This window comes from Ovis aries, chromosome 15 (assembly GCF_016772045.2).
Source record: "Ovis aries strain OAR_USU_Benz2616 breed Rambouillet chromosome 15, ARS-UI_Ramb_v3.0, whole genome shotgun sequence".
NCBI lineage: Eukaryota > Metazoa > Chordata > Mammalia > Artiodactyla > Bovidae > Ovis > Ovis aries.
The window spans coordinates 55,207,529-55,227,488 of record NC_056068.1 but is presented as its reverse complement, the minus strand read 5'-3'; the positions used below and the strand labels follow the sequence as shown (position 1 = coordinate 55,227,488).

At 52.6% G+C, this 19,960-nt stretch overlaps 1 protein-coding gene across 2 annotated transcripts in view; it reads right to left on the bottom strand.

The window, feature by feature from the left end:
* CAPN5 (calpain 5) overlaps window positions 1-10,163 on the bottom strand; it is a 56,407-nt gene extending 46,244 nt beyond the window's left edge. The window contains exon 1 of one of the 2 annotated variants that reach the window (XM_027979566.2): window positions 10,048-10,163. The gene's annotated coding sequence lies outside the window, so the exon portion shown is untranslated. Of the gene's footprint in view, window positions 1-9,888; window positions 9,969-10,047 lie in introns of those variants that run through there. The other variant, XM_027979567.3, reaches the window with a different exon arrangement.
* Window positions 10,164-19,960: the final 9,797 nt, after the last annotated feature.

Sequence of the window (19,960 nt, the reverse complement as noted above, 5' to 3'; positions counted from 1 at the left end):
TTGTTTTATTTTTTAAGATCCTTCCAGTTACCTTGTATTTATGGAGAATAATACTGACTTTCCATTTACAGTAAACACACGGTTTCCTCTAAAGAGTATCAAGGAAGAAGGAAATTGATTTCAAGAAATCTAAGTTCCTGGTGGTGTAGGTGGGAACCTCAGAATTACACCATGCCTGGAGACTGCATTCCAGAGCTGTGTGGCAGGGGAAAGTCACACTACCTCTCTGAGCCGTGGGGGCTTCCTCTGAGAGGTGGGATAACAGAGCCAGCACTCGGAGGGCCAAGGCCATTTGGAGAAGAGCAAGCTGGAGGACCCACAGTCACGGTTAACAAGACCTTTCAAAAGCTCTAGCAACTGACACAGGCTGGCACCAAGAGAACAGACTAGAAAGTTCCTCTGATTTTGACAAAAGGTGACATCACAGGGCCTTAGTGAAAGGATGATCTTTTCAACTCATCATGCTCAGTAGACTAACTATCCTTGTGGAAAAAGCTTCATTGTGACCCCAACCTCACACCATACACAAAAGCAATTTTACACAGACTGCAAATCTGACTGAAAGGTGAAACAACAAAGCTTTCTGAAGAAAACATTAGAAAAAGCATAACCACACGGTGAACAGACAAAAAGGAAAGTGCTCAACTTCACTAATCATCAAGGAAATACAAATTAAAAGCACAGTGAGATACCATTATACCCTGACCAGAACGGCTGCAGGAAGGGACATACACCCATACACACGCTCTCTCTCCCAAGTCCAGCTCATCCACATTGCTGGTGAGAGTACCAACTGGTAAAACCACTTTGCAAAACCGTTTGACCATATTAATTAAGGCTGAACAAATGCATACTTAATCACTCAGTAATTCTACTCATAAGTATACACTGAACAGAAACACATGCACGTATTCACCAGCAACAAAAAAGAAAAGAATGTTTAGCGCAGAAGTATTTCGTATAGCCGAAAATTAGAAATAACTCAAATGCCTATCACCAGAAGAAAGAATGAACGTGGTGCTTAATGGAATATAACACACAGTGAAAGTGGGCAAATTATTAAGCAATGCTGTGATTCCACTGATGGAAAACTGGAAAGTAGCCCTAAGTCACCTATGGTGAGTATAAGGCAGGATGGCGGCTGCCTTTAGGGGTAGTGACTGGAAGCGGCAAGAGGGGGCTTCTGGGATTCCAGTAACACTGCTCCTTGATCTGGGTGGTGGCCACGTGGAAGGGTCACAGAGCTGTATGTCTATGACTTATGCATCGTTCTGTAGGTCAGTTGTGATTTAATAAAAATCATAAACAGAAAAAGTCAGCGCAATACCCCAGGAAGAAGGGCTCACTGAATCTAGTGACCCAGATCTCACCAGTTCTGGGTCCCTCGAAGCCCAGCCTGACAGACTGGACATTACATATGTGTAGGGTCCTGCCTGGCACCCAAGATGACCCAGGGGGTATGGAGAAGGGAAAGAGCCCAGGCTGGGTCAGAGTCCAGTCTCTGGCCTTTTCATGCACAGGCTGTGACCTCCTGTGAGCCTTCTTCTCCATCTCACAGGTCACTTGTGGCTTTGACCCTTGGAGTGCTCAACCCTAAGAGAGGACCCAGAAGGTGGGGGTGGCAGCCCCATACCCCACTGGACACACAACTCCAAAGCTCCCTCTCTGAGAAGGGGGCACCAGCCAGCCAGGCACCGTGCTCAGGAGCTGCTCTGGGCCCCGAGGGCAGGCACTGAGCTGAGGCAGAGCGGCAGTGGAGGTATGGGAGGAGACCACAAGCGAGGCTGCCCAGGATCCCAGCCAGAGGTCCTAAAGAGGATCGGGCTTCATCCAGAGCTGATGGAGAGCTGGGAAGGGTGCTGAGCAGGGGAGGGACTTGAGATCCACCTGCTGCCACACGGAGAAGGCACTGGGGAAGGACGAGACCGGGGCAGAAAAACCAGAAAGCAGGTCAGAGAGCTTGTGTGCTCATGTGTGAATGAGAGCAGACATGTTCCAGAGCTGGGTGGGAGGCAGACCCACTCGTCCTTGGGGACCAGCCAGTTGTGGGAGCGAAAGGGAGACTGCAAGAGGGCTCGCTGTGGGGGGGGGGGGGGGCGTCCCTCCTCTGGGCCCCCATCCCCACACCCCTCTGTGGGTGCCCATGCTGCAGCGTGGCTCAGCAGAACAGGAGTGATCCAGGGCCAGCTGAAGGAGCCAAGGATGCCCAACAGGCTAAGCACACCCACCCTTCCTCAACCTCCCACCACATCCCACTCCAGGACCCAGAGCCCCGGCCCCTTTGCCATCTGACCAGGGAAGGGCCAAAGAGCTGCGTCTTACAATTCCGGGAACAGTCAATGAATGTTCTCATCTTCACTGGCATCCTGCTGGGCTGGTCCTGAGCTCACAAGTGAAGTGAAGTTGCTCAGTCGTGTCCAACTCTTTGCAACCCTGTGGACTGTGGCCTGCCAGGCTCCTCTGTCCATGGGATTCTCCAGGCAAGAATACTGGAGTGGGTTGCCATTTCTCCAGGGGATCTTCCCAACCCAGGGATCAAACCCGGGTCTCCTGCATTGCAGGCAGACGCTTTATCCTCCTGAGCTCACAGGAGGGGATCAGATCCCCCAGATACTCCAGTCCCCAGGAGGAGGGGCACAGGGGACAGACGTAGACCAAGACTAAGCAGGAAACACTGTGGTCAGGGCACCCAGAAGTCATGCAATAGGGGAGGGAAGGATGGTGGTGTCTCTGGGCTGGAAGGCTAGGCAGGGATGGGCAGGGGAGAGGGGCAGGATGCACTCCAGGTAGAGGGAGGGCAGAAGAGCCCCAGGTAACAGCCAGAAGGGGGGGCGGGGGGGGGGGGGCGTTGCGGAAGCAGATCCTCAAAGTGGGGAAAACTAGCAGGACCAGCTCTGCAGGACAGGAGCCTTCACTGGGAAAGCCAAGGGGGCGTGGAAGGGAGATATTGAGCATCAGATGCTGAAGCAGTAATGCGAGCCAGGGAGAGACTCTTGGGAGCCAGGGTGGGGAAGGCCAGCGGCCAGGGAGGGGACCAGGAGCCCCAGAGCCTGTTGACTGCCTGGCTCTTTGCATGGATTGGGTTTTATCAACTGTTCACGCCCATTTATCCGACAGCCACTCCTGTTTCCCTTCTGCCCCACAAGCCACCATCAACACATCCCTCCGTCCTACTGTGATTGAACTTGGCCTCCAGGATCGCCTCCCTCCCTTCACCACGGGCCGAGGAACAATGGCAGGGCAGCGGGGAGAGCCCAGGAGGAGGGTGAGCCGGGCTCAGGCAGCAGAGCCGGGTGCGGGGAGGGGGCCAGGTTCCATGAGTCACTCCAGCCAAGGCTAGCTGAGCAGGCGGCATTGGGGCTGGGAAATCCTGTCTTTCTTCTCCACTGCCCTCCCCTTATCGTGTCTCTGTCTAATCCAGTCTCCACCCAACTGCAGTGATCTTTCTAATACATAAACCGAACCAAATGCCCTGTGCTAAGGGATGAGATGGCCTGGAGGGCAGGGCCAGGCATGCTGGGGGCACAGAACCTCTCGCGCTGGTCCTGGGGGACAGTGGTCCTGGGGCACTGACGTCCTCTGCAGTACATCTGGGGAGAAAGTCAGCCTCGGGGCCGGCTCGCTGTGTGGCTCTGGCTGAGCCCCTGGGCCTCTGACCCTGGGCAGTCCCACTGAGCCCCGGGTGTTGTGCAGACAGGGCTGGGAAGCCTCGGCAAGCAGGTTGAGATCCAGCTGGATCTGCCGGGCGTGGGCAGGGCCAGGACGAGCTGGAAACCTTCCCGGGCAGCAGGTGGGCCAAGGTTCAGCCTCTGGCAGGGCAAGCAGCTGGTTTGGGCGCTTAAAGTCACTGGGTCTGAAACCCAGGCCACCACCACATCCTGGCGAGAAGATGCTGGGGAGGGGGGGTGGGTGCAGCTGAGCACCTGCGCTGCTGCCCTTCCTTCTCTCTTCTACTGGAGAGAGGAGGTGGGGTCGGGAGACCCCTGGGGCTGCAGGTCACAGGTGCTGCTCACTCCACACAAGGTAGCAACCTGACAATAATGAGACTTGATCGGGTCACTGAAGCTGCCTCAGCTCTCCAGCACTGTGTGACCTCAGGCCAGCCCTTCCCTCGCTGGCCTGCAGGCTCTCACTGTTGAATGGGGGAGAGGGGACGCTTCTTGCTTTTCTCCAATGAGCTATGTTGTCTGTCACCAGAGCAGCCTCTTTTCCTGCTTCCTGCATAGGCAGTCTCAGCCCCTGGCACCACCTGCCTCCAAAGCTCAAGGCTGGAAACCCGGTGGGGATGGTGCCCATTTCTCAGACAGGGAAACTGAGGCTCAGTTCCTGAGTCAAGCTCCTGCACACCCTCAGAAATGAGCTCTACTCTTCTCATCACACAGATGAGCTCCAAGACAGAAGAAATGCATTCAGAACAGTCAGGGGCCCATCTCACACCAGAGCTCTGCTTTGCCTGGCCCAGCACCCCCTCCTTCAAGCAAAGACAGTGATCCACTCATCAGCCCCAGGGAGTCCCAGTCAGCTGCGTGCCCCCATTCACCCTTCACACATCTACTCGCCCCCATTCACCCTTCACACATCTGCTCTGCTCTGGCCAAGGTGGCAGGGAGGAGTCAGACAAGGCTCAGTCTGGGAAGTCAGCCTGGTGGCACACAGTGACCCCAGCACTTGGGGGAGAGAGCTCTCTAAGAGGACAGTGGTTCATTCAGATGGGGCTAGAAAGCCTCAGGAAGGAGGCAGCAGCAAAGCAGGAGTTCCAAGGGTGGGCTGCAATTTTTCCAGACAGAAGTGGAAGGTTTGGAGGAAGATGGAACCTTCTGGGAGGAGACAAACCTTTAGGCAAGGCTGGAGGACAGGGCATGGGGGAAAGGAAGAAAGAAGGGGCTTGCAGGCCACACTGCCACAGCAGGGTCGTGGGGTCCCTGAAAGACCAGCAAGGGCGCCAGGAAGCAATTTACAAGACGGCTGGATGGAAAGGAGGCCAGGAGGCAGGCAGGGAGACCGGGCTTCAGAAACGGCCCCCAGAGCACGGCCTTGGCTGGAGAGACCAAACGGAGACCCACCACTGGGGCAGGGTCCACAGCACACAGCCAGGCACTCTCTGGGAGGCTGGCTGCGAGTCCTTCCTTGGAGGCACCAGGAGGCTCCCCACCTCCCAGATAACAAACTCATCTTCCGGGGCGAGGAACCTGTTGGCGGCACCTCTGGGCTCCACCTTCTGCTCTGCCCCATGTCACATTCTCGCCCAAGGCAGCCTTGAACCCAATGCCAGCGTCTCCTCCTCCCTGTGCCCAAAGGGATAATCAGAGCCTCAGAATGTCCCATCTGCATGCTCATCCTCAGATGGGGAGACAGAGGCCCGGGGGGCGGGGGGGGGGGAACAACGGTCACCTTCCTTGTGCCTCAGGGCTCTCGTTCATCTGTAATATGCAATCTCCTGCTCCCCAGCCCAACCTGCCCCAACTCCGGCTCCCCTCACGCCTCTCTCCTGTAAGCAGGACTTAGCCCCAGCCGCACTCATCCGCAAAATGAGCTCCCAGCCTGGCCCTGCCAGTGATGATGGGGGTCAAGTGACCCCCACAACACTAGGGTTAGCGAATGAATGTCTGAGATACTCTCCAGCTTGGAAGGGGCTTCCCAGGGGATGCCAGCGGTAAAGAACCTGTCTGCCGACACAGGAGATGTAAGAGACGCGGGCTTGATCCCTGGGTCAGGAAGATTCCCTGGAGGAGGGCATGGCAATCCACTCCAGTGCTCCTGCCTGGAGAATCCCATGGTCCAAGGAGCTTGGGGGACTACAGTCCATAGGGTCGCACAGAGTCAGACACGAGTGCAGCGACTCAGCACACAAGCAATCATGCTGGAAGGCTTAACCTGCTGGTATGTTAAGAATCCCGGGATGGGGCCTGGTCACTGGGGCAACCCCTGGGGACACACCAGCACACTGCCCCAGAGGCGCTGCAGCCCAGGCTCTGCCAGCGGAAGCCTCTAGGCTGAGGGCGTGACAGATGCTGAGGGTGACCCCCAGGGGGAACCTAGTGGCTATGGGTGCCCAGGAGGGGGATCTCTGAGAATGGGACCTGCAAAGACACTGCAGATGGCTCCTGTGGTAGGATGAACAATGGGTCCCCCAAATACCGACTCCATAATCCCTGGAACCTGCAAATGTTACCTTCTATGGCAGAAAAGATTCTGCAGATGTGATTAAAGAACTTGAGATGGAGAGATTATCCTGGATTATCTGGGGAGATCCTAAATGTAATCACAGGTGTCCTTAAGAAGAGGGCAGAGGGAGATTTGACTCGAAAAGAGGAAAAGGCAATGGGACTAGGGAAGTAGAGAGATGGGGTGATGGGGTCAAGAGGAACACAGACAGCCACAAGGAACAGAGGCGGCCCCGGGGCCTCCAGAAGGAACTAGCCTGACACCTTGACTTTAGCCTCTAAGACTCTTTTCAGACCTTTCACCTCCAAAACAGTAAGAGAATAAATCTGTGTTGTTTTAAGCCACTGTGTGTATATGTGTGTGTCTCAGTCATGTCCGACTCCTTGCGACCCCATGGACTGTCAGCCACCAGGCTCCTCTGTCCATGGGGTTTTCCAGGCAACCCACTGGAGTAGGTTGCCATTTCCTACTCCATTTAAGCCACTAAACGTGTGTTAATTTATCACAGCAGTGACAGGCAATGAATACGATGAATACAGCTCTATAGGTATGCAGCCTCATACCTCTCTCCTGCTGGAGGAACTGAGTGAGGATGAAGCTGTTACTCCTTGAACTGCTCCCATGGAAAATAAATTCACCCCAAACTTCAGTATCTTAGTTACTATTATTAGTAACAAACCAGTTGATTGCCACCACTTCACCCTGTTGGCAGAAGTACCCAGCAGGGGGCTCTGAGGCTGGGGCTGGCTGATCAGGCCAGCAGACGGTCTGCCTTTTGTCCCCTGGGCTGCAAGGTCCTGAGGTCTTCAGGGCACACCCTGACAGTGCTGGCCAGCTGGGTACCAATGGATGGGCTCGGTCTGCTCTGGCTACCAGCCCCCTTGTCCCAGAGCTGACCACAGCCATCACTGTGGCAAAAAACCACAGTCCACACCCATAGGCCACCATGCCTCAGCCAGTGGCACCCTCCCTCACACCCGCAGGCTCGGGAAAGCCAGAGCCCCTGGAAACACATCCCTGAGCAATTAGAACGGGGAGCAGGAACTCAGGCCATTACAGGCAAGCAAACGCTCACATTGCGCAATTTCCTACATCCAAGCCTGAAGGCTGGCTTCCTAAAACATCCTGGATTAGAACCCCAAAGGGACTTGGCCCATTTGCAGCTAGCAGGGAAAAGCAAGGGCTGAGGCCAAAGCAAGTGAGGCAATCCCAGGGCATCACCATCAACCCAGGGAGGAGGAGATGCTACAGAGTGGGGGGCCCTGAAGATGAGGCCCGGAGGGTAGTGGGGAGGCTACTGCTACTCAAGGAATGTTTTGAGTAGAAAGGGAAGGCATGAAGGGGCAGAAGAGGTCTCTGGAGGGGCTAGAGGAGTGGAGTAGAGGGGTTTTTAAAGGCACTCGGAACACTAGAGTACACGGGAGGGCAGAGGAAGGGGTGAGGCGAGAAGACCAGCAGCAGACAGACCTCCCGCCTGCCTGGCCCCAGAGAGCGAGCCCACCCGCGGGAGTGGGGTGAGAGGGCCACAGTTTCCAACCACAGAAGCCAAGAGGGGCTTCCTCTTTCTTTTCACCCTTCTCCCAAAGTCGGCCCCTCCTTCCTCTGGGCTGTCCCTGCCCCAGGGAAGAAAGGACTGACTGATGTGGTTAGTTATTATTAGTTATAATGACGACTAAACACCATGTACTTTGTAATGCACTTTCAGTGATACAAATTAACTTCATCATCAACCCCTGAATCCCTGTTTAGGCAGCATTTATCCCCATTTCACTCATGAAGAAACTGAGACTCACAGGGGAAGTTCCCTGCCTCAAGGTCACATGCAGAGCCAGTCCTGGCCCAGAGGAATACTGACACAGTGGCAGGCCCTGCAGGTAGGAGAGGTCACGGAGGCAGGTTTTGCAGTACCCGCTGGGGGCTCCAAGAGGGCCTCCCATTCAGGGACCAGGGCTTCAGGGCTGTCCCGGGAGCCTGCAGGGAAGTCAAGGGCAGAAGCAGCCAGAGACAACACTGCTCTGGGATCAGTGTTCTGGACGTCACCCCCCCCCACCCCAAAACCCACAGGCCTCTCACACCTCATCAACTTCTCCAAACCTGCTCCACCCCAGTGGTGGCCCCAATTCAGAAAGGGCTTCCCCAGACACCGTTCCCCATGCTCCACCCTCTCCCACAGGAAGCCCTATCAGATCCCCTCCCTGGGTGCCAAGCCAAGCCTAGGTGGGGAGCTGGGAAGGGGAGAGGCAAGGGGAAAGAGAAGGGAGCTTCTCCTTGCTCTGGCCCTCTGCTCACTGGCCTCCAGAGCAACTCACCCACCACAGAGCCACTGATGATCTAATGCCCTTTTTTGTCGTTGCTCAGTCCCTAACTCATGTCCGACTCTTTGGGACCCCATCCACTGCGGCACACCACGCTTCGCTGTCATTCCTGCCCCTACCCTTGGACCACATGCAGCGGCATGCTTCCAGGCCTTCACTCATCTATCCCCAGGCCTGCAGTGCCCTGCCCTTTCTTTTCTGCTTGGTGAACTTTTCATCCTTCAGCACCCAGCCCTGATGTATCCTTCACAGTGAAACCTTGCCCAGCTCCTGGGCAGGGGCTGGCTCCCAGCACTGGGTGTAACTCTGGGCAGGGGCTTCCGGGTTTGACCCATCCGCTTCATCTGTCAGAAGAGAGGTTCCTCAGGGTAATGACCCCGCCTAAGCACCTCAACGTCCTGGCTTCCAGCTCTGGCCTGAAGCAGCAACAGCTGGGTCCACCATGCCCCGCCCTCAGCAGTGACAGCAGCCAAGCCTCCCCACCCCCACCCCAGGAGTCCAGACAGCAGCAAAGGCCAGGCCCAAAGACCCTAGATAGGAGGGTCTCAATCCTTGCAGCAGAACAATAGTTCCCTCAGGGGTCCTCACACAAGTATGGGTAGGCTGAGCCCACTCTCAAACTCCCTCTTCCAGGAAGTCTGCCCAGATTTCTCCCTCCCTAGAATCCTAAAAATAATTGCCCTGGCACTTCTCTCTAGCTGCCGGTGCAGGGAAAGGATTCTGATTTGAGAGCCAGGCCAACTCAGGTACAAAATTCTGGTTTAGCAGTCCTGAGAGCAAAGCAACAGTAGCCTCCACCCTCTGAGCCCCACTCTCCTCAACCCTGTGGGGTCTGGGTTGAGTCCCACCACAGGAAATGAAGCCTGGAGAGAACTTGGCACCTGTTAATCATCCATCCTGCTTCACCTCTGGAACCCTGGTGGGTCTCCTCCGACTCCCAACCCTGAAGGAGGGAGGCATGATCGGAGAAGCGCAAGACCCATTCTCCCCCAGTTCTGCCTGCCTCCCCGGCCCCTCACACATACGCCCAAGCCCTGCAGCCCTGGGAAAAGGCCCCTATTCAACCTGACAAGAGGGTCAGGAAGGGAACCGGCTTTGGCCTTGCCCCTTTTCCCAAGCCGCCAGGGACGGGGGATGGGGAGGTACCCCGGAGGGGTGGTCGAATTGAAAGGGTGGAGGTCTGGGAAGGCACAGGAAAAGAGAATTCTGAGGAAGAGGAGGGGAAGAGCCAGTCAAGCCCCGGGAGCTAACCCCTTAGCCGGTATGAACTAGGAAAACAGCTCCGGAACACCCAGGTGCAGTGGGAAGACGCCCCTCGCCGCGGGTGGGGGTGGGGAGAGCCCCGGGGTCCGGGGCGGATCCAGGCGGTCCTCGCCCCCCGTCCCGGGGCCTCAAAGCCAGCGCTCACCTCTTTTCTCCCCGGCGGCGGGGTGTGCACCCCCACACCCACCAATTCGTGCTCACAGGGCTCGCGCTGCCCCGCAATGCACCCGCACACACACACCCCCGAAACACACACGAACACCCGCGCGCTCGCACACGCCTCCCTCTGCGCAGCGTCTCCTACCTGCCGCGCCGCCGCGGGTCCAGCGGATTCGGGGATGCAGCGCTCGGCGCCGGCACCGGAACAGAGGCTGGACCTCCCCCCACTTACTGGCCTCCGGGTCGGGCCGGCGATCGGCTGGGGCTGGCCTGGGGCGGGGGCTCGAGCTAGGACTCCCCGGGCGGCCCGCCCCGCCCCGCGGCCTCCGCCCAGCTGGGGACGGGGGCGTGGTTTCCAGCGAAGCTGGAGGGACAGGATTGATGCGCATGCGAACTGGTGCTGAGCACCGAGGCGACCCGGGCGTGAGGTGGCTGCAGAGTTCCCGCTGGAAAGTAGGAGAGGATTTGGGGGCCCGCGCGGCTCAACCCGGCCCCTGACCGCTTGATCCGGCCCGTGTTCTCCCGTCCCTTCCTCCCTACATCTCCAGGAGTCCCCCAGGGCCCAGCCGAGGCTGGCACTGAGGCAGGGGGCTGGGAAAAGAAGGACACGAAGAGGCGAGCACCCGTCTCTTCCCCAGCTCCATGTCCGTGTTTGTGTGTGTGTTAGTCACTCGGTCGTGTCCCACCTCTTTCGACCTCATGGACTGTAGCCGGCCAGGCTCCTCTGTCCACTTTTTTCTCCAGGCAAGACTGCTGGAGTTGGTTGCCATTTCCTCCTCCAGGGGATCTTCCAGACCCAGGTAACCAGCCTGGGTCTCCTGCATTGCAGACAGATTTTTTCCCGGTGGGAGCCACCAGGAAAGCCCCTTTTCATGTCCATATCCATCCCCAAAATTCGGGATGGAGGAGCCAGACCCAGACCCCTGGAGGTGCAAAGAGGGCTCTTGTCAAATGGGGTAAGCTGGAAACTTCCAGACCCATATTTACTTGTGCAATGATGGGAGGACAGAAGGAGTGACATATTTCCCGAATAAAATAGAGAAGGTTTGTGAGTGACAGGTCCTGGCACACAGTAGGGACTCTGGGATGGCAGGACAGACGTGTTTGTTATGCTCATCGGAGGCCTAGGTCAGCCCACTTCGAAGATGGAGAAGTTCAGACCCACCGTCTCTCCCTCCTGTGTTCCCCTGCACACTGAGTCGTTTCAGTGGTGTAGGACCCTGCGACTCTATGGACTGTAGCCCACCAGGCTCCTCTGTCCGTGGGAGTCTCCAGGCAAGAATACTGGAATGGGTTGCCATTTCCTTCTCCAGGGGATCTCCCCGACCCGGAGATAAAACCTGCATCTCTTACATCTACTTGCATTGGCAGGTGGGTTCTTTACCACTAGCACCACCTGGGAAGCCCAGTGTTCCCAGTCTTGGGTGATGTCATCTACCTCTAAGTCACTCTGACTAACCCAGCCTCTTCATAGCCTCTGTCCCAGGCCTCCCAGACATCCCCCCGCTCCGAGGTGTAGCTCCATTCCTTTACAGAGCCTTGCAAATGTGTAGCCATGACCCACTGCCACAGAACATGTTCTAGGATTATGCCCTTGCCTGACTGTCCCAGGCAGATCCCACTCCACTGCCCCTGCCCTGGGATGCAGCCTCCCCAGGTCCTCAGTGCCCCTCTCAAGGGTTCCCAGTGCCCTTCTCAAGGGCTCCCAGCTTCCCTACACTCAGACCTTGTCTAATGGGGACCTGCACAGTCTGAAAGGCTCTTCCTTGCCTCTGTACAGGGCACATCTTGGTATCAGGCTTGGCCCTAATGCCATGTCTCCACCACAAATCCCTACCCCCATCTTCAGCATCTCCACCTGGCCACTTGTGTCTCTTCCAGGGGCCTAAACTCATGCTGCCTCTCTAGGGTTAGTGGTGGAGTCTGCAGGCAGGTGAGGCTGAGGCTTGTTCTAGGAAAGATAGTACTTGGTGAAGCCAGGGAGCTCTGGGCTCGGGTCCTCACTCTTCCAGTTACTGACTGTGTGATCCAAACAAATCCACCATCCTTTCAGAGCCTCATTTTTCTGTCTGTACAATGGACTTCTAGCAGAAGTGAGTGATGATCAGGTATAGGTAAGAGGTGGGCCCCTCATGTAGGGTGTTGAGCAGCACTGCCTCTGGGCTGGGCAACTCCTACATGTTCATAAGTGAACCTGGGGTCCTGGCTGAGAAAATGTGGCTGCTTCAGCCCTCACAAGGGTAGAGTTCGCAGGATGCTTAGCCTCCCTTATGTATTTCAGAGTGTTAGAGCCGCAACACTCTGAAATACAAAGTTCCGTGGTGGTTGTAAGAATGTGTTCTGGACTCACCGCCTGGGTTCATGTTAGCTGTGTGATCTTGGGCAAGCGACCCACACTCTCTGTGCCCCAGCCACCTCTATAAAATGATGATAGTAGCACCACCCCCCGGGGTTGCTATGGAGATTAAATGGACTAAGTCACATAAAGCTCCTAGAGTGGGCCCTGGCTGAGAGTTAGTGTTCAGCAGGGCTTAACTGATACTATTTTCATCCAGCCCAAACCCCTCGTTTTGTGAAGACACTGGGTCCCTAGGAGCAGAGACATGTACACATGGCTACTCAGAAGCCCAGGCATCCTGGGATGTTAGAACTGGAAGGACCCACCCCAGAGCCCATCTCTGGCAGCTCCCACCTTCTCTAGCAGATGAGGAAAGAGACCTGGAGAGAGACAGTGACCTGTCCAGGGCACCCAGTCTGGTGGAGTGGGAGAGGCATTGGCCTTGCTCTTGCTGGGGGTTGGGAGGGAGGTTTCCAGACAAGCCAGGAAGAGCCTGGTCTCCCCAAAAAAGTGGGAGGATGATGATGGGCTCTGATGATGCTCTGGCTCCAGGTCCCTGCTGGTTGGTTGTTATAAACTGATTCACCAAGTGGTGCCATCACGGGGCCTGCAGTGTAGGCGCTTTTCCCATTTAATTCTCACAACCACCCTTGGCAGGAGCTCTCATTAGCCCCATTTTACAGATGACAGAACTGAGCCTCAGGGAGATGCCCCAGTCACACAATTAGGAAATGGCAGACCTGGGATCCTATGTTCCCTGTCTGACTCCACTCTTGTGCCCTTCCCCTCCTCTTCTCTCTGCCCTCCTCTTCACCTCTGATGGCTCTTTGACTGACTGCCCCACCTCTGCTACATCCTCCTGTAAATGGGCACCTCACTCCCTCCCAAGGCAGCCCTTTCCACTTCTCTTGAGAGAGTGTCTGTCACCCAGAGCTGAGCTCGTTCCCTCCTCCTAATTCTGCAGGGCTTCATAGCCTCCTCCCCACCAGAGCCCTGGAGAGAAGCTTTTGTACTGCAGGACAACAGACCCCTATCTTCACTGCTCCTGTGTGTAACAGAGTTTCCCAAGTGAAATTTCTCTTTCATGTTAATATTTATTTAGCTGTGCCGGGTCTTATCTGCGGCATGCTAGACCTTCGACCTTCATTGCAGCACGCGTGGTTTTTTAGTTGTGGTGTGAGGGATCTACTCCCTGACCAGGGGTTGAACCCCAGCCCCCTGCACTGGGAGAGTGAAATTTTAGCCACTGGACCACCAGGGAAGTCCCCCAAGTGAAATTCTTATAAACAGTAATTTCTTTTAAAGATCCCATGGGCTTCCCTGGTGGCTCAGATGGTAAAGAATCTGCCTGCAATGTGGGAGATCCAGGTTCAATCCCCGAGTCAGGAAGATCCCTTGGAGAAGGGAATGGCTAGCCACTCAAGTATTCTTGCCCGGGGAATTCCACGGACAGAGGAGCCTGGTGGGCTACCACCCACTGGGTTGCAAAGAGTCAGAGATGGAACAACTAACGTTTTTACTTTCAAAGCAAACCTGCTGGCAAGGGGAATGGCTCCATACGGAGCTTGGTGTCTTAGGGTGGAGCACGCAGGCAACCTCATTAACCAGTCCCCCCATGCCCATCTAGCCAAGGAGATGGGGTCTCGAGGGAGAGGAGTGAAGCTGGACACACAGAACTAACAGTATCCTCCTGAGAGCTCAGGACATGGGAGAGCCATGTTGAACTTGGGGGGCGAGCAGACACCATGGAAAACAGGGATATGAAGGACAGACATGAACTCTGACTTGTTCTCAGTTCCATGCTGCTCTGAAACACTACTTATATTTTGTTAGTATCCTGGATATTATTAGGAGCCAGCCAAAACCAAATGGGATTGTTTTGTTTCCAGGAATATGAAGTTGGTTTAACATTAGGAAATCCATTAATAGCATATGTTTGCTAGGACTGCCGTAACAAACCACCACAAGCTGGGCAGCTTAAACACAGAAATGTACTGTCTCACAGATCTGGAGGCTAGATGTCCAAGAGCAATGTGTCATCAGGGCTGGGTCCTTCTGAGGGTTGTGAGGGAGAATCTGCCTTGCGCCTTTCTCCTTAGGTTCAGGTGGTTTGCTGGCAATCTTTGACATTCCTTGGCTTATAACAACACCATGATCTACACCTCTGTGTTCATATGTGTTCTCCCTATGTATCTATCTCGTGTCCAAAGTTCCCATTTATAAGGACACCAGTCATGTTGGATTAGGGTCTACCTAATGACCCCTCTGAAAAGACCTTTTTCCAAATTTCATTATGAGGCACTAGGAGTTAGACTTCAACTTCTTTGGGGGGTGGACACAATTCAACCCATAACAAGCATGCACCATACTAATGAACCTAAGGGGAAAATAATGACTTTGGGGGGAGGGGGCGTGCTCTGTAGTTGTGGCATGCAGGCTTAGTTGCCCCGTGGCGTGCGGGATCTTAACTCTCCAACCAGGGATCAAATCCATGCTCCCTGCAGTGGAAGCATGGAGTCTTAACCACTGGACCACCAGGGACGACCAATGATATTTTTCTATAGATGCCAAGATAGTCTTTAACAAAATTCAACACCAATTCATAATAAAATCTCTCGGTGAAATAGGAAGTGAGGGATATGTTCTCAACATGGTAAAAGGTAGCCCTAAAGCCAACATCTTATTTAACCAAGAAACACTGGAAGATCAGGAACAGGGCAAAAATAGACTGTCTACACCACTATTCTACATTGTGCCAGAGATATTAGCCAATACAACTAGACAAATAAATCAGTTTAAGGCCTGAGACTGAGTAAAGAAGAAATATATATATATATATATATATATATATATATATATTTGCAGATCACATAATGTTATACCTGAAAACAAACAAACAAACAAACCCAGAGAACCAATGATAAAACTAATTTAAATAGTAAGAGAGTTCGCCGAAATAGCAGGATACAAAATTAAAATACAAAACTCAATGGCCTTTATCAGTTCAGTTCAGTTCAGTCACTCAGTCGTGTCTGACTCTTTGCGACCCCATGAATCGCAGCACGCCAGGCCTCCCTGTCCATCACCAACTCCCGGAGTTCACTCAGATTCACGTCCATCGACTCAGTGATGCCATCCAGCCGTCTCATCCTCGGTCGTCCCCTTCTCCTCCTGTCCCCAATCCCTCCCAGCATCAAAGTCTTTTCCAATGAGTCAACTCTGCATGAGGTGGCCAAAGTACTGGAGTTTCAGCTTTAGCATCATTCCTTCCAAAGAAATCCCAGGGCTGATCTCCTTCAGAATGGACTGGTTGGATCTCCTTGTAGTCCAAGGGACTCTCAAGAGTCTTCTCCAACACCACAGTTCAAAAGCATCAATTCTTCGGCGCTCAGCCTTCTTCACAGTCCAACTCTCACACCCATACATGACCACAGGAAAAACCATAGCCTTGACTAGACGGACCTTAGTCAGCAAAGTAATGTCTCTGTTTTTGAATATGCTATATATACAAACAACAAACAGAGGTCAGAAAAGTGGAGAAAAGCCTTTTCACAATTAAAAAAAATTAAATGTTTAAGAACAAATTTAATGAGAAATGCATAAAACTACATAAGGAAAATTTTAAAACCTTCTTGAAAGACACTAAGAACAAATGGAAAGACATCTCCTATTCTTGGACAGGATAAGTCAACATTACAAAGATGTCAGTTCTCCCTAACTTAATTTGAAAATTCAATACAATCCAAATAAAAATACCAGCAAGCTGTTTTATGAAGATATATGAGCTGAAAAGTCCATCTGGAAAGATAAACATGAAAGAACAGGTAGGAAAACACTGGAAAAGAAAAACTATGAGGAGGAAATAGCTTTAGCAGAGATTAAAAAACTGAAAGCTTCTGTCATTGGAAATGGGTGGCACTGGTACATAAATAGACAAATTGCAATAGACCAGAAATTTAGAAACAGACACAAATACATCTTTACTCCAGTGATTTGAGATGCCATCTTTGATACATTCTAAAAATGGACTTTGTTATAAATGGTACTGGGGACAATTGGGTAGCCATTTGGAAAAAGATAAAATTAAATCCATATGTCACACCCAGCAAAAGAATAAACGACATGAATTAGGGCTCTAAGTGTAAAAGCTAAAACAACACAAAGACCAGAAGAAAACATGGGGGACTTCCTCTTTAACTCTGATGTTGGGTAAGGCTTTCTAACTATGACTCAAAACCCAGAGGATGTAAAGAAAAGACCAGTAAATCTGACCATGTGAAAATTTATCCCTGGTGGCTCAGACAGTAAAGAATATGCCTGCAATGCAGGAGACCTGAGTTCAAGCTCTGGGTTGGGAAAATTCCCTGGAGAAGAGAATGGCTACCCACTCCAGTAGTCTTGCCTGGAGAATTCCATGGACAGAAGAGCCTGGCGGGCTACAGCCTATGGGATCACAAAGAATCAGACATGACTAAACAACTAATACACATACATGAAAATTTTAACACTTTGCATGACACATAAAGTCCACAGGTAACTGACAAACTGAAAGAAAATAGTCTCAACATAATACCACAAAGGGCAGATAGCCCTAATATATAAGTAACTCCTAAAAACTGAAAACAAAACTAAAAATTCCAGTAATAAAATAAGAGTAAAGGCATGAATAGAAAGTTTACCAGAAAAGATAGAAAAATGGTCCTCAAACATATGGGGAAAAAATGCTCAAGGACACAATTAGAGAAAGGCAACTGAAAATAATGCTGAGATAGGTACCATTTCTCACCTATTCAGACTGGCAAAAAAAAAAAAAAAAAATCACAACACATTCTGCTGTCCAGGTTGAAGGGAAACAGGTGCTGGAATACAAGGCTGATGGGAATGCAAATTGGTGCAATTCTCTCCAGGAAAATGTGGTAATACCGAATGAAATTAAATACATGCTCCCCCTTGAACCCAGCAACTCCACTTCTAGGAATTTATCCTGAAGCTAGACCTCCAACAATGTGAAAATGCATATGCAAAAGGTTTTTCACTGAAGCATCACTTCTTAATTGCAAAATACTGGGAATAATATGGGCTTCCCAGGTAGCTCAGTGGTAAAGAATCTACCTGCCAATGTAGGAGACAAGGCTTGATCTGTGATCTGAGAAGATCCCACATACCAAGGAGCAACCAAGTCCCTGCACCACAACTACTGAGCCCGTGCTCTAGAGCCCGGGAGCCACGACTGCTGAGCCCACACGCTGAAACTACTGAAGCCCACGCCCTAGAGCCCATGCTCTGCAACAAGAGAAGCCACCACAGCAAGAAGCCTCTGCCTCAGAACTAGAGAGTAGCCCCTGCTCACCGCAACTAGAGGAAAGCCCACACAGCAGCAAAGACCCAGCACAGCCAAAAATAATACTGGAAACAATGTACTCCTACATGGAGAGTGGCTAGATAAACTATAGCATATCTCAGAGAAGGCAATGGCACCCAACTCCAGTACTCTTGCCTGGAGAATCCCAGGGATGGGGGAGCCTGATTGGCTTCCATCTATGGAGTCGGACACGACTGAAGCAACTTAGCAGCAGCAGCATAGCATATCTAGACAAAGGAGCACTACTTAGCTGTAAAAAAAAGAGGGGGGGGGGAGAGAATGAGCAAGATCTCTGGATTTGCATGGCATGAATTTCAGCAAGGACTATTAAGTGAAAAAAAGCAAAAGCCAAGATCATCTATACAGTATGCTCCTCTTCATATAAGAGTCTGCTGCTGCTGCTGCTAAGTTGCTTCAGTCGTGTCCGATTCTGTGCAACCCCATAGACAACAGCCCACCAGGCTCCCCCGTCCCTGGGATTCTCCAGGCAAGAACACTGGAGTGGGTTGCCATTTCCTTCTCCAATGCATCAAAGTGAAAAGTGAAAGAGAAGTTGCTCAGTCATGTCAGACTCTTAGTGACCCCATGGACTGCAGCCTACCAGGCTCCTCCATCCATGGGATTTTCCAGGCAAGAGCACTGGAGTGGATTGCCATTGCCTTCTCTGAAGGAAGAGCCTGTAAGAACATATATAATTTTCTGTCTTGTGTACAAAGGAAATGGGACAGGAACAGATGAGACGGTGATGTGATTGAAGCAGGCTAGAAGGTTGAGGGGATGGAAAGATACAGGAACAGGGCAGGGAGGGGAGGAAGGAGTGTCTGTCTTCTGACTGTATCTTTTAAAATGCTATTATTGAGATGATTTATATACCACAAAAAAATCACCATCTTAAAGTATCAAATTCAGTGGATTTTAGTTTATTCACAAAGTTGTGGGTAAGATTCTGCGCTTCTGCTGCAGGGGCCACTGCATTCGACCCCTGGTCCGGAAACTAAGATCCTACATGTAGAGCGACCAAAAAAAAAAAAAAAGAAAAGAAAAGAAATCCACTCATTTGCTTTCTATCCTTATGGATTTGACTATCTAGACATTTCATATAAATAGAATCCAGCTTCTTTCACCTAGCATACTGTTTTCATGGTTTATTGACATGGTAGCATGAATCAGAATCCCATGGACGGAGGAGCCTGGTAGGCTGCAGTCCATGGGGTCGCTAAGAGTCGGCCACGACTGAGCGACTCCATTTTCACTTTTCACTTTCATGCATTGGAGAAGGAAATGGCAACCCACTCCAGTGTTCTTGCCTGGAGAATCCCAGGGATGGGGGAGCTTCGTGGGCTGCTGTCTATGGAGTCGCACAGAGCCGGACACGACTGAAGCGACTTAGCAGCAGCAGCAGCATGAATCAGAACTTCATTTCTTTTCATGGCTGGATAATGTTGCTCTGTATTTACCACATTTTGCTTATCTATTCATCCTTTGATGGACACTTGGAATTTTTCTGCCTTGGGCCTATTCTGGATAATGCTGTTAGGAACATTCTACTGCAAGCTTTTGTGTGACACGTGTTCTTAATTCTCTTGCGTAAACACCTAGGAATGGAATTACTGGGTCATGGAGTAAAGCCATGTGAAACTACCAGTTTTCCAAAGAGCGCAGCGCACACTCACGAGGCTCTCGATCCTCCCACATCGAGCCCTGCGAGTTGCAGATCCTGGAGCTCGTCTTGGTGGGAATACCCTGCCCACGGCCTCAGCAGACGGATGCTGCTGAAGTGGCTCTGCTGCCCAAAGCCCCTGCCAAGGAGGGGCAGCTGGATCCAGTGGTTCCTGGACTCTCCAGTGTCCTGCCTAGGCCAGTACCGGTGGGTGGGGTCGGGGAATAAAGATGTGTGGGTTTTTCCTGGACCATCTGGGACCCAGAGGAGGTGGCACCTGCCCTTAGCCCTCCCTGGGGCAGAATGTGGACTCCCAAAGTGGCTCTAGGCTCCCAGCTCAGCACTGAGGCTGGGAAGGGGAGGTGAGGAATAGGGAGGGGCAGCCAGGAAAAGGTAGTTTCCCCTGGGGTAGCTGGGGACAGGCGCTTATTTGCTTAGGAAGTTTCCAGATTTCGTTGAAGGTTTTGAGTACTCTGGCACCTGGGAGGGCCCTGAGGGGTGAGAGGGAGCACGTGCCCCACTGTGGCAGGCCTCCTGGATGCCCATGTGAGCCAGGATTGGGTGCAAGGGGGGGTTGTGTCAGGAGTCTCAGACCATGCAGGTAGCTGTCTCCCATCTCTGAAAGTTTGGGGGGCTCCCTTCTCCCCACTGTGCAGAGCCCGGCACTGCTCACGCAGGGGTGGGGTGGAGTCCTTCAG